Source organism: Chiloscyllium plagiosum, chromosome 7, assembly GCF_004010195.1.
Source record: "Chiloscyllium plagiosum isolate BGI_BamShark_2017 chromosome 7, ASM401019v2, whole genome shotgun sequence".
NCBI classification, from domain to species: domain Eukaryota; kingdom Metazoa; phylum Chordata; class Chondrichthyes; order Orectolobiformes; family Hemiscylliidae; genus Chiloscyllium; species Chiloscyllium plagiosum.
Window position 1 is genome coordinate 13543638 of NC_057716.1, and position 5721 is coordinate 13549358.

The following is a 5721-nucleotide window of genomic DNA, read 5'->3' on the forward strand; positions in this document are numbered from 1 at the left end:
AAACAACCCCAGTCTATTCAATCTCTCACTGTAGCTCAAATCCTCCAACCCTGGCAACATCCTTGTAAATTTTTTCTGAACCCTTTCAAGTTTCACAACATATTTCCGATAGGAAGGACAGTAGAATTGCATGCAATATTACAAAAGTGGCCTAACCAATGTCCTGTACAGCCTCAACATGACCTCCCAACTCTTGTACTCAATACTCTGACCAATAAAGGAAAGTATACCAAATATCTTCCTCACTATCTATCTACCTGTAACTCTGCTTTCAATGAGCTATGAATCTGCACTCCAAGGTCTCTTTGTTCAGCAACATTCCCTAGGACCTTACCTTGAAGTGTATAAGTCCTGCTAAGATTTGCTTTCTCAACATGCAGCACCTCACATTTATCTAAATTAAACTCCATCTGCTACTTCTCAGCCCATTGACCCATCTAATCAAGATCCCGTTGTAATCTGAGGTAACCTGTCTGGTGACTGTTACTTGCTGCTTTACAGATCAAGGCTGAACATTGTGCAGCTCTTCTTTGTAGGCATAGACTGCCTCATTATCCAGGAGGTCAAATTATCTTAAACAATGTGCAAACATTTGCAAACATTGCCACTTCAAATCTTATGATGGAGGGAACGTCATAAGGCATTTGCACATAGTTGGATCTAGGGCACTAACCTGAGCAAGATGTCCTGGAGATGAGGTGGTCCGTCTGCAATGGCCATTTCTATCTTGCTTTATGCTAAGAATGATTTCAACCCTGGAGAGTTCCTCCCCTCATTTTGATTGACTTTAACATTGTAGGGGAGTCATTGATCCCACACAATGTTAACTGATGTCTTAAAGTCAAGGGAGGTCAATATCACCTCACCTTTAGCTATTTTGGATCAATGATTTAACAAGATTTGGAATTAGATTAAAGTTAATAGAATGCAAACTAGGCAACAGTGTGTAGATGATTGCTGACTAAATGCTGCTTGATGTTACTGTCAAGGACATCTAATATTTTGTGGCAATTGGCTGTGTTGGATTTTCCCCATTTCTTGTGGACAAGATATACTTGGGAACTATTCAATATTGTCATGTAGGTGACAGTGTTGTATATGTACTGTAACAGTTTGACTAGGATTCTAAGTAGTCTTAAAGGTCTAAGTCTTCATAACAATATTGACCAATTTATAGCTGTGATATTGGGCTCTGGAGACCAACCACTGGCAGCTTGTTCTTAAGTAATGCCACTAATCCTATTTCAGTGCTGCTGTAAGGGGCTAGACAGATTTTCAGTGATGGATGATAGACCACTAGAACCTCTTATCTATAAAAGATGTTTGTCCTAGACAATAAGATGCAGTTTATTGTATGAAAGATACAATTAACATTCTAGGCTGTTGTGAAGAAGGGTCACTTGATTCAAACCATTAACTCTGTTTTCTCTCCATGGATGCTGCTCGAGTTTCTTTAGCAATTTCTGTTTTTGTTTTACAATTAACATTAACTAGCTAGGCTTAATGACTATTAGAAACCATGTTTCCTTATAAATATTAAATTGATAGCAGGAGAATTCATAGATTCAGTAGTTTATGTTAAAGATCCTCAGAATCCCTCCATCTCAAATGCATACCATTGTGCTGTCACCTCTGACAATCCTGCTGGTCAAACAGGATATATCCAAAAATGGAATGAAGGAATTTAGGATATTGACGGTCAGAATGATTCTCTGAGAATGATTATATAAAGCTGTTGCTAACTGTGGGAAACTGGGTAGTCTGTGGGAAAGACCAGAAGTTCTTAGATGTCAGTGTGACAGACATTGCAGGGCTAACCAAGCAGACTGTGCATTTCTTGTATCTAATATTTATTTTCATGCAATGCAATTTTATGCTTATTAGACTTTTGTGTAGTGGTTTGATATATAGTGACTTGCAAGGTCATTTCAGAGGACAGAGCTGAAAAATGTGTTGCTGGAAAAGCGCAGCAGGTCAGGCAGCATCCAAGGAGCAGGAGAATCGACGTTTTGGGCATAAGCCCTTCTTCAGGCTTATACTCAAAACATCGATTCTCCTGCTCCTTGGATGCTGCCTGACCTGCTGCGCTTTTCCAGCAACACATTTTTCAGCTCTGATCTCCAGCATCTGCAGTCCTCACTTTCTCCCATTTCAGAGGACAGTTAAATATCAATCACATTGCTGTTATTCTGGAGTCACCTATTGACTAGACTGTGAAAGCAAATTTCCTTCCCTTTAAGGACATCAGTGAACCAAATGTGTTTTCATGAGAATTCAATAGTTGTTGCAGTTAACATGACTGGATTTTACTTCATTATTGAAACCAGCTTTCAAGTCCAGACTTATTCAATTAATTGGATTGGAATTTCTCTGGTCAGACTGAACTCATGCGTCTGAAGTCCTTTTCTTCCAAGCCAGTATGATAACCACTGCATTAAAGTTCCTGAAGCATCATAGGGGGACACAAAGATTCTAAAAGCATCAAGAGCCTCAAGGATAATTCATCCATGGACAGGCTGATTCACTGACATTATCCCCCCATCGTGCAGTCACCTGATGAGCTGCAGTCAGCTGAGAAAACTCACGTATTGGCTGTTCAAGCCTGAATGTTGGGTTCATTCCTGAGATTAGTGACCTATCATATACAGTAGCACCTTGACTTATGAACTTAATCCGTTCCGGGACCCGGTTCGCGAATCGAAAAGTTCGCGAACTGAATCAATTGTTCCCATTGTTCGGATAGCATAAGAATACTTGGACGTAGCAACAAATGCCGATCACAGCGCACGCACCAAAGACGAACTGAATGAGATCACGCGGGGCCCGAGAGCTTTTGCGTTTAACAAGGACGTAGCAAAGCAGGACAATGAAACCACGTGGTCGCACACGGGCTTTTTGCGTTCGCACCTTGAATTTTGTGCGTACGTTGAACAAAATTTTACGTACAATCCTGTTTGTAAACCGATTTCTTCGTGAACGGAGTCGTTCGTATGTCAAGGCGCTACTGTATTGTAATTATGTGTGCAGCATTTCCTGCTCACTTATTCATATTCCAGGTTGTGGTGGATGGGATCCTCTCGGGATTTGAATCCAGCAATGTTTGAGGCTTTAATTCCCCTGCTCATGCTTGACTTCACCTCCTTCCAGCATTTAGATACCTGCCCTGCAGCTGCTAGGCCCAAGTAGTTTCAGACTTAGCGGCAGATCGGGGCATGCAGGTAACAAGCAAGAAGCCAAAAGAACCTGCCCTTCCTGATATCCCTTTATTAGCACCACCTTGTCTGAGAATGCCAGCTGTCATTGGCAAAACTGTTGACACTATTATGGAAGCTGAGCCTAAAGAATAGTCCCAAAGAAAAATTGGCTGCAACTCTGCTGTGGCCATTTTTGGAAGATCTGACACAATTGCAAGGTTGGGGCATCCACCCATACATTGCAGAGGTCCCACCACCATGGAGGGGTCCGGCAGCTGTTCAGTCTCAACAGCACCACTTTTAATAGTGGCCATTGCTAGAACTGCAACTGTATCAGACCAGGAGCCCCAGGATTGTGGGTAGGTTTTGGGGCAGGTTGCAGAAAGGGTGCAGCAAGAGGCGGGGTCATTGTTGAGAATATCTTTACAAGTCGATGTTTCGGGCAAAAGCCCTTCATCAGGAATTCCTGATGAAGGGCTTTTGCCTGAAACATCGATTTTCCTGCTCCTCGGATGCTGCCTGAACTGCTGTGCTTTTCCAGCACCACTCTACTCCAGAATCTGGTTTCCAGCATCTGCAGTCATTGTTTTTACCTAGATATCTTTACAAGCAAAGCCCTTGCCAATGGTCGGAAAGTAGGGGAGGGGAGGGTGGAGGAGAAATCCAGCCCACCATGATACACATTGTACCAAATCATAAATGTGACATAATCATAAGAAGTGTCTCTCCCCATTGGTAGAATGTCAGTGGTGACAAGGTGAATCGCTTAAGTGGTAATTTTATTATTTCATAGGATGTAGGTGCTATGGGCATTTCCAGTTATTTATCTTATTATTCATCTCCAATTGCTGTTGAACTACAATGGCTAGGTAATTTCAGAGGGCAGTTAAGAGTAAATCACATTGCTGTGTTTCTAATGTCAAATGTAGGTCAGATATTGGAAAGGTTGGCAGATTTCCTTTCCAAAGAACATTAGCTAATTAGTTGTTTTATTTATAGCAGTTGCCATTGTGACCATATGGCAACTAGTTTTACGTTTACATTATTAACTGGTTTAAGGTCCATTGACTGCTGTATGAGAACATCAGCGTGGGCCTAGTAATACTATTTCTCCGTTATTAATTGCCACTGATTAGCCAATTAAGGGCTGTGGTTGGCCTATAAGCAGAAAGTCCATCTATGACAATTCTCACCCCTGACTGACTTGGGGATTAATCTGGGAGGTGATAGGCACTCTACTCTCACCTTCCTGCAGATTCTGGGGCATGCACCTTCCTCCCAGTCCACCGCAGAGGCTGGATTTAAGTTCTGCCAATTCCATGCACTCTACATGCCAGGCTAACTTGAGAAGACTTTCAATTCACATGGCCATACATTGGAAAGTGACCTGAATGTGGCAACCTCCATCCCCCATACCTCTAATAGATAATTAATTAGAGAGAGGGAGGGCACGGATACTTTGAATTAGATGATTTTCTTTATACTATTTTGAGGCAGTTACTGAGATAGAAAATCCACCACAAAGTTTGATATTACTAGTCTGTAAAGGTTTGCCTAAGCTTGCTTAGCTTCCAAAGAAGGAGTTTTTGCCTCCTGTCCAGATAGGACCAATTAGTTTTTTTCCATTCAATTGTTGGCAATTCCTAGCACACTATGATGGAAAATTGTAGCGTTCCAAAAGCTGGAGAGTCATATTCTATGAACAACGTGATGAATCCAATGTGATTGTTTTTTAGCTAAACTACTTAGAGAGGTTGCAAGGTCAAAAAAACAAAAATAAGGAGCAAAACAATTGTACCAATAATTGTATAGCTTTTTTATTATTATAAAGGTTTTTGTTAAATAATGAATTCTAGTGTCAGTCAAAGTAGGCTCCACTGTCTCCTCCCTGACACAAGCTAGCTGACTGACAGAATATTCCCTCAATTTTTTTCACAGCCAAGATTTAGATTCACAACATGTATAAACTTTAACTTCACAGCTTCCTAATGTTAAAAAAATGAGCTGTTCCACACCAGTAGCTGGTGGATTTTGGACTAAATTGTTAATGATAAATAATTCAAAAAAGACTGCTGCCAGATGAAATAGAAACTTCCAATGTGAAAGTGTCAAATGATGTGATTCATGGGAAATGATGGAAGGTGGAAATACATATAGACAACATTCTGGGTGACTGAGTTCAGCTTAGCTATTCTTTATTACTCTGTAGAGTCAGGTGGGTGGGAAAAAGCTCTCAGGGCATGACTTCCCCTGACAAACCAAAGCTTTCTATTCAGAGCATTAACTTGTACTTCATGCTACAATTACCTTTTTAAGTTTTATTCATTCATGGAGTGCACATCATTAGGAGGGACAAGATGTTTTAATTTATCTTAGCTGCCCAACCACTGGTCACACTATATTGTTACAACACAGAGTAAACTCTCCTGCTAATTTTAAAACCAGCAACACATAAAAGATTTATCCCACACAGTAATCTGTAAAAGTTCAAGTGGCCAGAACAACTTAGACTAAAAATTAACATCTT